At 38.2% G+C, this 15083-nt stretch overlaps 1 pseudogene; it reads right to left on the bottom strand.

Moving 5' to 3' along the window:
- Nucleotides 1-11282: 11282 nt before the first annotated feature.
- LOC108303507 lies at nt 11283-12172 on the bottom strand (annotated as a pseudogene).
- Between the last annotated feature and the right edge of the window lie 2911 nt (nt 12173-15083).

Here is a 15083-nt window from a genome sequence, read left to right as displayed (position 1 = left end):
TTTACAACCTCACCACTTCAAGGCACTCATTTATTTTTCAGTTAAAGTTGCTCTCTCAACCTTAGCATAGGCTTTGGAAAAAGAAATGTGTTTCATTATAATAATGATTATAAAGTCCGTTTGGAGGAAATAACTTGCTGATGAAGATTGATTTCCCCCTCTTTTCCTCTCCTATTTTATGTGTGTCTTCTCTAAAAACAAAAGCAAGAAAATGGTTGACCAGAGTCCAGAGTAATGGACCATGAAATTCCCAATGGAGGTCAACTGGGGTTGACTATAACTTGGCTCTAGTGTCCTGTCTTCACCGTTGGCTGAATGAGGAAAGGTTTTGCAGATAGTAAAATGCCTCCTGTGAGTTTCCTATCATTATCTCAATAGCCAGGTGAGATCCATGAACTGCATTGCTGTGGTTCCCATTTTTATAGATAAGAGGCCATGATGACTGGCCCTTGACTTCTCCAACAAGACAGTCCTGGGTTTTTGTTATTTAACATGACTGAGTGTCCATAGCCTGATCTGTAAAATGGGATAATAAAAGAATCTACTACCTAATAGGGCTTTGGTGAGGATTAGATGAAGTAAAAAGGATGAAAAAGCATTTAGTTCAGTGTTGCAGCATGACCAACTCATCCTAGTTTTCCTGGAGCTTTCCCAGTTTTAGTACCCTGAATCCCACATCTTAGGAACTTTCAATCCCAGGCAAACTAGGATGATTGGTCAGCCAAGAATCAGGAACTCAGACAACTCTCTCAGAAAATATTAGCTATTTTTATTTCAGAGGAGAAAAGTGAAGATTAAAATACTTAGCATGATGTGAGGAACACATTTTTAAAACCATCTTTTATGATGAAATAATTATACCTTTTTTTTGAGATAAGGTCTTGCTATGTTGCCCAGGCTGGTCTCAAACTCCAGGGCTGAAGCCACCTTCCTGCTTTAACCTCCCAAGTAGCTGGGATTAACAGGATTAATAGGCACACATCGCTGTGCTCGCTGCAGAATTAAACCTTTAAGATTCACACGTAAGCCTTCAATATCCAAATCCTGCCATGTGCTCTTATTTGTTCTTTCATCCAATTCTTTGTTCATTCACTCATATCTTCTCTCATAGAACTTACAGTTTAGAAAAGAACACGTTTAATAAATAGTTATCTTACAAATGATTCAGTTTGCCATTATGCTAAATAGATTTGATGGTAGCAGCAGGCAATCACTCATGAGTCAATTGCTTTAGGGATTTCCCTAAATCTGTTCACTGTCAAATGTTTCCACTTGTGATCATGTTTTCTTGCAAAGTGGACACCTTGGGCTGTATAGTACAGTTGCTGGGCAAGGCAAAGGAGAAAGCTAATTGGCTCAAAATGACCACATTTGGTCTGGTGATTGGTGCTTCTCATTTTGTGTTTTAACACGATGAGCAGACTAGACTGCTCCTGACAGAAGCGGGGGGCATTCATGATCCATGCAGGTGAACCAGGTCTGCCTTTGCCTGCCCAGGCTAACAAAATGTGGAAAGACCCAACAGTCTTACATTCCACCCCTTTCTATCACCAACTGCAAGAAAGGGAAAATGGGCTTTCCAAATGTGTTTCCATTACAGGATTGAGTAGTCTTTTATTTTCATTTCAGTAATGCCAGGAAATTCAGAATCAGTCACCTCGTCCAAAATATAATAATCTTTCAGTATTATATTTATGATAACATATCATAGGGAAAGTGGATATTTCACCTGGGAACCAAGGCAGTCCCAGGGAAACTGATTTTTTTCAGCAGCACCATGTTATAATAAGTCTGAGAGAGCTCTATGCTGGGTTAAATGTAACTTTTCACCCCCACTGGCATCACAAACTAAACTGAACAGAGAAGCCAACCTCTAGCAAAACAGGATTAGATTTCACAAAAAGATATGGAAAGGGATACAAAATCTCTCATGTGTCTCCTGCAAAAATAGAAGCACCTTCACTGCACTGTTTCTACTTAAAAGTAACTGATTTCTTACACTGAAGTTTAGGTGGCTTCTTGTTTAAGAAAATCTTAAGGAAGTTAGGTGTTTTATTTTCTGTTTTCTATTTAGGATGCATTTCAGAAAGGATTTTTGGTTGTTTAGATTTGGTAGGAAATGCTGTGTTTAGATCCCAGGAAGAAAACAGTGGTTACTTTTGGTCTGGGGTCTCACTGGGTCAAGCAGGCAATTAGGAGATTGTCAAGGTGGCAGCAAGTACTAGGGGGCATGTTTAAAAGAATGGCCCTGAGTATGTCAGCAGCAGCATTTTCATTAGAATTTTATATTTCTTCATTTTTCTTTCTTGTTTTCTGAGATTGCAACAAGTCTGTGGCTATTTCTTAAAATAATTTAGTGCAAAAGTTGTGCCCCTTGCTACTGTGAGATCTTGCCCAAGATTTGAAAACATGCCCAATGCAGATGTGATCTGATACTTCAAATGAAGAAAATAACTTCAAAAAAATATTTTTCTTGGTGGTGTAGGCTGGGGGAGTGTTAGAGAGAAGCCACATCTGTTTTTCTCCTCTCTTTTATTTATTTATTTATTTATTTTTTTTAAAGGAAGTTTCCTTGTTAAACATCCTAGCAGGAAAGAAAAAAGAAGAGATCTTGTCATTGTAATCTTGCAGAACTAGTATAGGCTGAATTGTGTTCCTTTAAAATTTGTCCTAACCCCTAGAACCTTGGAATATAATTGTATTTGTACATAGGGCCTTTAAAGAAAGTATCAAGGTAAAATGAGGTCAAATGGGTGGGACTGCATCCAGTATGACCAGTGTCCTTATAAGAAGAGGAAATTTAGATACAGACATGTGCACGCACAGAGGAAAGACCATATGAGGACACAGCAAGAAGGCACCTATCTGTAAACCAGAGAGAGGACACAGAAGAAACCAAACCTGCTGACACCTTCATCTTGGACTTCTAGCCTCTGGACCTGTGAGAAAATACATTCCTGTTGTTTAAGCCACCCAGTCTGTAATACTCTATTATGGCAGCTCTTGCAATCTAATATTCTAGGTCAGATTACTATTTTTACCAAAGGATGTTGCCAATGGGCCGTGGTCACTCTTTGAGGAGAGAACAGCAGCTTGCCTTCCGTAGCTCTTTGCTGTCACTTTCTTAGCTGTCATCTAAAGGTGCATAGGAAACTCAGGGAATTCAGGTTTCAGTGGAGTTATTTTTTGGTGAGATGGGAAGCAAGAATGTTTGTCAGTCATATTTATTAATTTGAATGCATTTTAATATGCTTAATAAAATTCTGAATCATACATAGACTATAGGATAATTTAAAAATGAATATTAATATACTTTTAAAAAGGTTTTGACTTCTTTGTGTGTTTTTTTTTTAAACATAAAAAGGGTTTTGTTTGTTTGTTTTTTGTTTGTTTAATTTTTCCCTCAACTGTGTAAGTTGCTTAAAATTTCCAGGCTCAACCCCAGAGTGATTAAGACTAATACAGCCATAGATGGAATAAAATTCAACTTTTTTAAAGTAACAATATCATATCAAAAAGCATTTTTATGCCTTCTAATCAATGGTGAATTTTTTAAAAGCATTTTTAGTGTTTAGTGAAAAAATAATTTAAAATTATTGTAAGTATATGATTGCAATTATGCATAACTATGTAGAGTATACCTATTATAATTAAACCCAGTACCGCTAGGTTTTAAAAAAGCCTAATTCATAGAAAAATTAATGTAAGAAAATATACTGAGCAGTGACTACTTTTGGGGAATTGGATTATAACTGTCCTCTTCCCGCTAGCTCATTTTCATCTTTGCTTTCATTTGTTTAATAAGCATGAATTACTTTTATAATTAAAGAAAATTATCCACCACCAGTGTGAAAATATCTATGAGTTCTTTATACATTACTAAATAAATGAGCTAACCAGCAGGTATAAACACCTGGCCTAAAGCTGTGTCCAGAGTATGAACTCAGTCAAGGTGAATTCTTTCTCTATGCATAGGTCAGACTTGTTTCCAACCATACAGCAGGAGACAGGTGTCCTAGGGTTAGCTAATGATGGTACTACTGGACACAAAACTGGGAGTCAACACAATTTTAAAATTTGGGTTAGGAGGTAGAAGAAGAGGGAATGTAGGTTTTTTAATTAGTAGAATTCAATCATTGTCATGAATTTATATTTTGTATTCCTCAATGGTAGACTAGCAGTTTTATTAAGAATTTGTCAATTATATATTTTTGTGGAATTTCAAATGCCATGAATGCACCCCTTCTCCCCAAAAGATACTCTCCTTTGGAAAGATGGGTAGAAATGTAAACAATATGTTGCAAGGCAGAATACTATACAACCTTGAAGTTTTGATCAAAAAAGATTCTAGGCCAGGCACAATGGGGACCCCTGTAATCTCAGCACTTTGAGACTGAGGCGACTGGATCACTTAAGGTCAGAAGTTTCTACTCTACTAAAAATACAAAAATTAGCCAGATGTGGTGACGGGCACCTGTAATCCCAGCTACTCTGGAGGCTGAGGCAGGAGAATTGCTTGAACCCAGGAGGTGGAGGTTCCAACCCCGTCTCTACTAAAAATACAAAAATTAGCCAGATGTGGTGATGGTTGCCTATAATCCCAGATACTCTGGAGGCTGCGGCAGGAGAATCGCTTGAACCCAGGAGGTGGAGGTTGCAGTGAGCCGAGATCACACCACTGCACTCCAGCCTGGATGACAGAGCCAGACCGTCTTTAAAAAAAAAAAAAAATTATAAAGGCATTTTAGAGTCTTAGTGTAAAATACATTTGGAACCACGGAGATAAGTAAGATAATTGTTTCTTGGACCAAGCAGCCCTTGTAAGTTGACACAAGCACTGGAAGAATAGCTAGGTGCTGTGAAATTGTTCAGCACATGTGGCTAATTTTGGTAGTGAGATTGAAACTAGGGCCAGTTTCAATGTTTTTTTTTATCTTGCAACCCTGTTTCCTGATCCTCTTCCTTCCCTAGTGGGGAAAAATCCTTCAGCCACTTTTAGAACAGCTAAGGAAGTTGTGTAATGATGGGCAGGAAAGGCTGTTAACTCTAAGGAAGGAGTTTTCAATATGAGCTAACCGACTGTAGAATTCAGAAATTCTAGATTTTGTTTTTCTGAAATACTGGCGGGTCTAGAACCCTAGCAAAACATAAAATATATGGCAGTATGCAATTTGAAGTCTTATTTGTCATCTCTGAAGATGGATGAGTAGCTTTGGTGATGATGAGGAAGGTCTCATGCTTGTCAGGGCTGTTTCTCTTCTTTTTCTTTCTGTTTTTTTCTAGACAGGGTCTCCCTCTGTCACCCAGGCTGCAGTGCAAAGGTGTGATCATGGCTCACTGCAGCCTCAACTTTCTAAGCTCAAGCCGTCCTCCCACTTCAGTCCCCCAGTAGCTGGAACAATACGCACACACCACCACACCCAGCTAATGTTTAAATTTTATAGAGACAGGATCTCCCTATGTTGGCCATGCTAGTCTCAAACTTCTCGCCTCAAGCGATCATCCCTTCTTGACTTCCCAAAGTTCCGGGATTACACGCATGGGCCACCGCACCGAGCCTGTCAGCATTGTTTCTTATGTGACATAATTCTATCAGGTTCTCCGTGGAGTGGAGAAATGAGTAACGAGAAAAATCTCATAGTCTTGCCCTGAGACATGGGAGGATCGCAAATCTTTGTATTCCTAAATTCTGAGCTAGATTCTTAACTGAACAAAGTATTTTATTTTCTACTTTAATGTGAGTTGACCTGAAACTTTCAGCCAGGGCCAAGTTACAAATATGCCCTACTAGGACTTGGCCTTGTTCACAAATTCCTAACTGGAGTCCCATTTGACTAAGGTCTAGCTGAACCTTACAACCGCAGGAGGACTTGCTATAACAATATAAGCTTTCATAGCCCTGCTATTTAAGATTCTTTCTCTCAGACTAAATAAGCAAAACTGCTCCCAGACATCCATCATGAGTATCACAGACCGACCTGCATATCATGTAACTTCGAACTGGGTCGTTCGATTCCTTCAGGCTTCCTGAGTTTAGTTAGCGGCATCTGCTAATGCTAGAAATGTGTTTTGAAGATACTGTATCATTTGGCCAAGAAAATGGAGGGCCAGATGGCTTTGAAAGAATATTAAATGGCAGAAGGCTTTTTTTTTTTTGGAATAGTTCATTGTTTCTAGAGTTCAAGCTTATATTTCTTAGTATCCTCTTTGGGGTAAAATTTTGCTATTTTTATCCAAACTAGAAACAATAAAGAACATGCATAATTTCAGGATAGTTTCTAAGATAAAAACAATGAAAGCCATTTGCACAATGGTAAATTTAATTTTTAATATTTTGATGGCATGGTGGTTAGGATTTTTTTTTGATACTGACATACTCTGTTTTATTAGGGGTGGCATATTTACTATTAGCTTTCAGTAATGTATTCCTATGTGGAAGGAAAATTTTTGAAAACTGGAATGATAGCATTTGCTCTGTAACTTGGAAACTTAAGTGTGTCATGAGAGGATTCAAAGAATGAATGCTGATGTTTAATGTCCATAAAATTAATGTTATGATGTACAAAAAATTCTTAGAATGATGCCTGGCTCATTATAACTGTTCAATAAGTTTAATTACTCTTAGAAGTGAGCTCTAGACTCAGAAAGTCAGTTTCTTATTAGATGTCTCAACTTGGCCCTCTCACAGGTATTTCAAACTTTATACATTCAGAGTTGACTTATTTAATTATTCTCTGTTCCAAATCTGGCTCTACCCAAAGCCCTCTTCATCTTAGTAAATGATATCCCACGCTATTCAAGCCAGAAACCTGGAGCACCATACCTAATGCCTTTCTCTCTCCCAAGACTATATTCATCTATCACTAAGTCCTCTTCATTTCTCATTTTTTTAAAAAAAGCATAATAGAGTTGAGATTTTGCTATGTTGCCTAGGCTGGTCTTGAATTTCTGGCCTAAAGTGATCATCCCACCTCGGCCTCCCAAAGTGCTGGGATTATAGGCTTGAACCACTACATCCAGCCCTCTTCATTTCATAGTTCAAAAAATATTGAAATTATCTACTGATCTCTATCCCTATTGCCGAACCTCTAGCCCAGGGTCACTAACCTCTGTACTATTGACATTTTGAAGCCAGACAGTTCTTTGCTGTGAGAGGCTGACCCGAACATTGTAGGATTGTTAGCAGAATTCTGTTCTCTCCCCACTGGATGCCAATAGGATTCCTCCCAGCCAAAAATATCCTCAGAAATTGCCAAATGTTCCATGAGGGCAAAATCTCTTCCCGTTGGGAATCCTTTATTCCAGTACAAATTACTATCATTTTCTCATTCAACTCCTACAAAGCTTTCTTACTGGTCTCTCCCCAATAAGAATAAGATCCTTCCTTTTATTCCTTAAAGCCTTTCTCCACAGAGTAAGAGTACCAGTGAGGTCTTCGTAACATGTGAATTGCATCAGTTCATCTCTCAGTCTAAACACTTTACTGGCCTCCCTTCGTACTTAGGAAAAATACTTTCCACTGCTTTCATCTTCATGGAGTCCTGGTCCTTTCTTGTGCACCTCCCTCGCTGTGCACCAGCCATGGTGGAATTCTTCCCACCTATACCAAGCATCTGTGCACTTCAGCACCTTCCTACTTGCTGCTGGCTGCCCAGAGTGCTCTGCAGTCTGACTCAGAACTCATCCATGTAGGAACCTCCTATTACTTTTTATCAAAAGACTGGTTGTTTCCAACAATGTCCTAATCACAATTTTCAGTTGCACATTTTGAACCTTAGGTTTTTTGTTTGTCTCATACGAGACTATAAGTTTCTTAAAAGCACAAGCAAATCTCTTTTATCCCTTATTTGATATCAGCACCCATCAAGTGTCTTGCACATAAGGGAAAATCAATGCATATTTGTAGAATGAATAAGTGATGAATGAATGAAACATATAAGTAGTTTGGGTTGGTAACTGCTTTCCCCATTTCTTGCACTAGGGGGTGCCAAATGAAATAAGTAATTTATATTTAAAAAAAAAAATTAACAGTATTTGGGAGATTTGGATGTTCCTTTCCCATGATGCCATTTAAATTCGGTAGCTCAGAGAATTGTTCTTCTCATTCCACAGTAGTTACCAAGCTCAAAGAGTTGTGATAATTAAATGAAATATGCCTGCCAAGTGCTTAGTACAACCGTGCCAGGCAGTTAGAAATACTAAATGCTAATTCTTATTTTAATCTATTAAATTATGATAGAAAAATTAAGTTTATATCATCCTTCTCACCCAAATGGTTAGAGGAAGTAGTTCAAAGCCAAGGAGTGCTACTAACTTACATTTCCCTTGAGTGACTCCATTTGCATTGCCCAGGTTTTCGTTATTTGCATTGAAACATGTAACTTCTGACCCTTACCAAAATGTAATCACATGCAAAATAAAATAAGATTTGAAGAATAAAGTGTTTAATGAAAATATTAGATTGACTTTAAGTTAATCCTTGATATTCTAATTCCTAAATAAAAATGTCATATAATGAGATACTTATCTGAAAATTGTCCAGACACCATTTAAATTTATTAGGGTTTCTCAAAAGCCCCATTACTGTGAAGATATTATGACACATTTCACTAAGTTGGAATGGCTATAAGTTCAGTGTATCCTTTTGCCAGGATAGAAGCCAAATCTTGAGCAGTGGTGTCAAAAGCGAACATGTTGCTTTGATTCTTTTCAGCGTATTTCAAGCTGCAAGCTATTTACAACCTTCACTTCATCCAGTATGCTGAAATTCTACCATCTAAGGGCATTAAAACCTCTTAGATGAAGTATATGAACAATAATGGGTGTCTTGAAGATATCCATTTCTTATGTACAGAGCGAAAGATTATTTTTCATACTGCAAAGAAGTTGTAGTTACAAAGTGGAGTAGTTGTTTACCATTTGCTGCTCTCCCTTTAGATATTCAAATTGCCCTGACTTCTTTATTTTTCTGTGACATTTATATCTTTGTTCCCATTAGATCATCACAATGAAATGCAGTGTTTATTCTTGTCCCAAGAAGGTATGTTACCACCTTCCCAAGCCTTTGCCCAAGGAGCTATTATAATTGGAAGAAAAATATTCCAAAGGAAAGTTTACTGAGGACAAAAAAAAGGACCCAAATAATAAAAATATTTTTGGCAGTCACTTCTATGGTGGAACCAAATAAAATAACCCACAGACTAGTTTGGGATTTCATTCATCCCTCATGTCAGACTAGTTAGCTCAGTTGGGTATGAGATGATACCAGGAAGACACCATATTATCCAAGTTGTAGCACTTTTTGGGCCTGTTAGCTTTGTGGAAGCAAATAACCATCTTGCAAGCAAAAGCTCTTGTTCAAAGGGCAGCCTGGCCTAGGGACTCTAGAGAAATAATTTCAAGTTGTATGTAGCAGTCAAAACACACTATTCAAGAGTTTTGTCCTGTAATGATAGGGTTCTATTATTTTTCAAGGCAATATATTTCTGTATACCTTTGTCTCTATGCATATATTAAACCAGACTTCAGGATAGCATCATATATGAGGTTGGTGCAAAAGTAATTGCAGTTCTTGCCATTAAGTGTAAAACTGCAATTACTTTTGCACCAAACTAATAGTCTGAAGGAGGGGTTGGGTGGGAGAGAAGGAGAATCAGGAGCTTATCAATACGCTCATCAACATGTCATCTTGGTTGTCCTCTCCATCATTATCATCACCATCATCACTGCTCTCATGTTCTTATTATAAGGCAGGCACTAGATGATATTTTTAACGTAATCTTCCCAATCATTTATTCAGGTAGGCTTTATTATCTCTATCTTATAGTTAACAAAATCATGGATCTGAGAGACTATCCAAACTCATGCAAGAACACCCAGTTAGTAAATTTCAGAGCAAGGACTCAAAGCCAGGTGTCTCTGATGCCCAAGTTCATGATCTGAATGGACACCTACATGTGTATGCTAACCTCAGAGTGATGGGCCTGCCAGCTTCTATTCTATCTGTGCGTCCAAAGATTGAGTTATTTTTTTCTAACAAACACTTTATTGTGGAAAATTTTAAAATTCTTTTGAGAGGAAACTTACAGTGACCCAATTTCTCATGACCTAGATTATCCCAGTGATTTTATAACTAATACCCTAAAAAATACATTATGAAACACATTTCTCAGTTCCCCTAAAGAACACACAGTGCTCTATGTCCAGGTGCAAATGAAATGAAAGCTACCTCTTAGACACTCAGCAATGCAATAAAGATAAATTCTGCCTTTCTACGAGAAAAACCAAAAAACATAAGTCAGTCTTTTTTCCTTCCTTCCTTCCTTCCTTCCTTCCTTCCTTCCTTCCTTCCTGCCTTCCTGCCTTCCTGCCTTCCTGCCTTCCTGCCTTCCTGCCTTCCATCCCTACTTCCCTCCTTCCTTCCTTTCTTTCCTTCTTTCCTTCTCTCTCTCTTTAAACTTATTAGGGTTTCTCAAAAGACATACTGTGTGCCTGCCTTCCTTCTTTCCTTCCTTCCTTCCTTCCTTTTCCTTTTCCTCTTTTTTTTTCCCAAGCTGGAATGCAGCGGCATGATCTCCACTCACTACAATCTCTGCCTCCCACGTTTAGGCAATCCTCCCACCTCAGCTTCCTGAGTAGCTGGGACTATAGACATGCACCATCATGCCTGGCTACTTTTTGTATTTTTAGTAGAGACGAGGTTTCCCCATGTTGCCCAGACTGGTCTTGAACCTCTGAGCTCAAGTGATCTACCTGCCTTGGCCTCCCAAAGTGCTGGGATTATAGGTGTCAGCTACTGCACCCAGCCAGATTATTTTTCTAAGAGTATGTCCTTTATTTTTGCATGTAAGGAGGGGAGGTGAAGATTCAATGGCTCTATTTCAGGGACACTGTGAAGGTGTACTTAATAATAACAGTAGCTAACGTTATTGAGAATTTATCCATGCTTTTAAAAGAATATAAGTCAATGATTTAATTCTTTTTCTGCACAGCTAAATATTTAATAAGTCAGTACTCAGGGCATCAGGAGACACCAAGGATGGTGAAGACACAGCACAGCAATGATTGGGATGCAAATCATCTACAGGCTCACCACCATTTGTCTTTCCTGGTAAAGAGTGGACAAGAGACTATTATAAATGTACTTCCTGCTTTTGAGCAAATAGTAGGAAGGCAGAGAGTTTCTCTTGTATATGACTCTTTTCAGTTGCCTCAAATCAGAATAATACTTATTTTGAGGTGGCATATTCTAGTGTCTTACATTGTGTTCAAACAGGTTGTGGCTACTTCTCTATTGTCATTAATCTTTTCATCATCTTCTTATTCCTCTTAGCACAGTTGGGGGATAACATATTATCTTCTATGCCTGTGGATAGGAAAATGCAGGCAGCTAGCAAGAAGAGAGAAATCATCCTCCTGTGAGTGGTAGGCATCCGGGCCTGGCCTGCCTGAGACTGCAGGCATAACCAACTCTTTGTGTCTGCATAAAGAAGTCTTCCATGGACCACGTACCACCTGACACCAGAGGCCTGCATCAAAAAACTTCAACAGAAGCAGGAATGGAACATGAATTAACAGGCTTAGGCTGAACAGCTCTTGCAGCAGTTCTTCCCCATGATGCTGACATGACTTTCTGTGCTGAAGTTATCACTTCAACGGTATTAGGCTCTTCTGCCCTCTCATTCATCTCATAACTCTTCTGAAGCCTTGCACTCGGTCACTGCCTTGCCTTTGCTCAAACACTGCTGTAACCTGGTCTCTTGTGACACTTCAGGCATATCTTGCTTTTGTTCAGGGTAAACATGCCAATGGAGCCGCAGATAAACTTCTATTTTCTTTCCATTGGTACTCAAACCGAGTTGTTGACGCTAGTCCCGCAAAGTGTCCCGAGACACCTTATCAATGGAAGGCAAAATGGTCAGCAAGGAAAGGGCTGGTATTTTGCATGTAGCTTTTTGTGGAGCTGTAAATTGTTCGTTTGTTTAAAGTAGATGACGTTGATTGTATTTCTTAGGCTTCTCCATTTGATATCAGAAGTTGAAGAAACACTCGGTTCCATTTTTTCCATATTTGGGTCATCTTTAACTGGCACCAATGTCAAAATCACACTTTCCTCATCATCTGCTTCCCCCTCAAAGAGATTCTTGCTGCTATCCAAATTTGAGTCTGACATTTTCGGTAACATATCTGTCTTGTCCATGTTGGTGGTAAATTTTTTAAAAAATTAGGCCGGTGCAATGGCTCATGCTTGTAATCCCAGCACTTTGGGAAACCCAGGAAGGCAGATTGCTTGAGTCCAGGAGTTTGTGATCTGCCTGGGAAACATGGTGAGACCCCCATCTCTACCAAAAAATGCAAAATTTAGGCGGGTGTTCTGATGCACTCCTATAATCCCAGCTACTCAGGAGGGAGTGGTGGGAGGATTTATTTAAATGTTTTATGAACACATGTATATAAGTTTTGAGTTTACCTGTTTTTTATTTTATATGTGGGGATTCTAAGGGCAGCAATGACATTTGATCCTCACAGCTCCTGTAGTCCTTTGTACATAACTACTTATCAAACGATAATGACTTATTACTATAGCAGCAGACTTACTATAGTTTCTAGTTTACGTTCTTCACAGGTAATGTCTTCTTTGCTTCTTGCTACATGCATAGAACCCAGTACAGTGCCAAGAATATAGTAGGGATTCATTATTAATAGTTGATTAACATTGAGTTAGGACTAAAACTTACTTTGTAAGTATTTACTGTGTTCTGCACTGTATTAGATGCCTAGCATGTACTCAAACATATTTCATACGTTCCAATGGAAATAAAATAAATTTCCATTGGAAATTTCTAGACTGTCCTTTAGCTAAAAGAGTAAAGATTTGATCTTATTTGACTACTTGCTGTTTAGCTCCCTGGTAATGGATTTGCACTGATCCATCCACCCAGTTCCACTCTATTACTTGAAATGGGGCTTCCCATGGAGTGGGGCTAATCATAGCAATAACATCTCAGACCTTGAGTAAAGGGAACTTCCCCCTACACAGATCAAAACCATCACTTTCACTTCTTTAGTTATCGCTATAGTAGTATCAAAAAACAGTCTTGCAATAATAGAAGGATAAGTTCAGGAGAGAGTGAATACCATCTTGTCAGAAACTTTATATGAAAATGCTGGATGCGTCCCAAACCTGCCTCTTTGCACTCCATCAAATTAAGTTATATTTCCTAAAATGAGGTCTGAGCTGCCAGATGATATGTAGGGCCACTTTTACTTTTATAAAGGCATTTTTTTACTTCTCAGAAGCTAGTCTCAAAATATTCATGTCTTGGGCTAAAACAAAAACAAAAACAAAAAAAATCACCCTTTTAAGTGAGGCTTAAAAAAGAAATTTCAGTATAGAATGACTGAATAGCAAAGTAGCCAGTAAAAGGAAGTGGAAAAATGAGCCTGTTATATTCAGGAATGTTGTTTTTCAGCCTTGTATAGTACACAGACTGACAACTTGCTATTGGAAGACCTAAGTGTAAGCAGCAGTTTGGATCCTCCCTGTGTTGACCTTGAACAAGTGATAACCTTCCTGAGGCTCGGTTTCCCCATCTGTAAATCAGGGATAAATCTCTTGACTCAGCACAGTCATTGAACAAGTCTCATGTTTGCAAAGCGTCTCAAATGTAGATGTTTCACACAATTAGCAAATGAGGTTTTGTTTAATGTTCCTTAGAAAAACTAACAAGACAGAAAGAAGTTAATTATATTGCTTTAGATTTTTGTTCCATTGCTAGACCACACTTTTAATGTATGGTATACTAAAAACTAATATATATATTTTAATAAATTCTATAATTGTCTTGCTTTAGCACAAGTATGGTACATGGCACTTTCCTTCTGTTAAAAGCATTAACCTGCTTAATGTAAATATTTAAGTATGTAGCTTATTTTTTTTGTCTGGGGCAGCTCTAGAATGTCTTTACTGATTTAGAAGCAGTGCCTGGGCAGGGGGACCCCCTTCAGGTAGCGTTTACGTAGAAGCTTGCTGTTTTTACTTGCATCATAATTTACTTGGAGGGGCTTTGGGCACACTGGTAGAGGTCATAAGAGTTAAAGCTATTGACTTCCACCCTGGCTGCAAGGTGTGTGCCTCATCCATATTTGGCATTTCTTCATTTAAAAAATACTAGAGACCTCAAGAAAGGAAAATGGCCTGGGCCCTTTTTGACTTCTGAGATGCTCTGTGGAATTCCTGTGGTGACTGAATATGACCAGAATGAGGTTCCTTTTGGAAACTCAGAAAGCTCATTAGAAATATAAGAGATGGTAATTAGCAATTCAAGTGTCCATCGACAGATGAATATATAAACAATGTGTGGAAGATACATAAAACAAAATGTTATTTGGCCTTGAAAAAAAATAAAATTCTGACATGTACTACAACACAGGTGAGCCTGGACGACATTATACTAAGTGAAATAGCCAGTCACAAACAGAAAAAAATTGTACCACTCACAGGAGGTATCTAGAGTAGTCAAATTTATAGAGTCAGAAGGAAGTATGGTGGTTTCCAGGGGCTGAGAAGCAAGGAACGGGGAGTTATCCTGTAATGGGGTTTAAAGTTTCAGTTTTTTTACAAGATGAAAAGCTGCTGGAGAAGGATGATGCCAATGGTTGCACACCACTGTGAACATACTTAATGCTACTGAACTGTATTCTTGAAAACTGTTAAGATGGTAATTTCTGTGTTATGTATATTTTACCATAAACAAAAATTTTAAAAATTTTAAAAGGAAGTAATTGTTATTACTTATTTTAATAAGTAATTACCCAATATAGACCAGTCAATGGAAATAACATAGAACTATGACTCCAATTTGGAAATTTAGAAAAAAAAAATGGAGCATCGAGATTTCCTTCCCTCCCTCCCTCCCTCCTTTTTTCCATTCTACAATTATTTATTGAGCTTCCACTTGTTTACTGGCACTCTTTGAAGATCTGGGGAATTGGGACAAGAACAAAGTTCTGGCACTCACAGATTTTACATTCTAGTGGGAGTGTACAATAAACAGGGAAATAAATCAGGTCAGGTAGAGATA

Source organism: Cebus imitator, unplaced genomic scaffold, assembly GCF_001604975.1.
Source record: "Cebus imitator isolate Cc_AM_T3 unplaced genomic scaffold, Cebus_imitator-1.0 Scaffold48, whole genome shotgun sequence".
NCBI classification, from domain to species: Eukaryota; Metazoa; Chordata; class Mammalia; order Primates; family Cebidae; genus Cebus; species Cebus imitator.
The sequence above is the reverse complement of the archived record's forward strand: the minus strand, read 5'-3'. Positions and strand labels throughout refer to the sequence as shown.